The following is an 868-nucleotide window of genomic DNA, read 5'->3' as shown; positions in this document are numbered from 1 at the left end:
AACTATGATTGGTCAATTTCTTATTCTTACTTCCTACTTCTTACTGCTTACTTCCAATGTAGACGTCTCTTAAGTCACTAGGTTTGTTCGAATTGATTGTACTATTCACACTTTTACACCTAATGCCCGTTGCACACTAGTGCACCCTAGGCTGCGTTCAGATTCCACACCCGAGTGCATTCTATTACTAGAAGTGCTATAGTATATGTCACATATACTATAGTGTTTCTAGTAATAGAGTGCACCCGGATGAGGAATCTGAACGCACCCTAGGTAAGTTACTTTACAGGTAAGGGCCGTGGCATACAGAAAAACTTAAGTAGTAAGACGTAAGAAGTAAGCAAATTGACCAATCACAATCGTTGATTCTTGGACCGTAGGAAGAATCAATGGCTGTTTACGATAATTCGAGTTGGATTAAGTACGAGTTAGTTTCACTAGGGCCGAGAAATATGATAGGCACAAGCATCTAGTATTTTCAAGATTTATGACAACTCAATGCTGTCCGATAAATCGAGTAGAGTAGAGTAGAGTTAGGGTAGTATAGCGGATAGTATATGTATAAGAATTAACAGTATCAGATAACATAGTTTCGTAAAATATGTAACAATAATATTACAAAACAATTATTTATTATATTTTAGAAAAATTAGAAGCACTAAATTAAATTATGAAAATGATATTAATTTAATGTATTTGTGAAATATTCAATAATAATAGGTTAGAATAATTGTTTTCTACTTTTGGATATTTCACAAATACATGATACCTTTTCATAATTTAATTTAGTGCTTCTAATTTTTCTAAAATGCAACAACTCATTGTTTAGTAATATTATTGTTATATATTTTACGAAACTATGTTACCT

Source organism: Odontomachus brunneus, unplaced genomic scaffold, assembly GCF_010583005.1.
Source record: "Odontomachus brunneus isolate Ranch 3 - 2012 unplaced genomic scaffold, Obru_v1 Obru_scaffold_126, whole genome shotgun sequence".
NCBI classification, from domain to species: domain Eukaryota; kingdom Metazoa; phylum Arthropoda; class Insecta; order Hymenoptera; family Formicidae; genus Odontomachus; species Odontomachus brunneus.
This window is presented reverse-complemented; position numbering follows the sequence as displayed.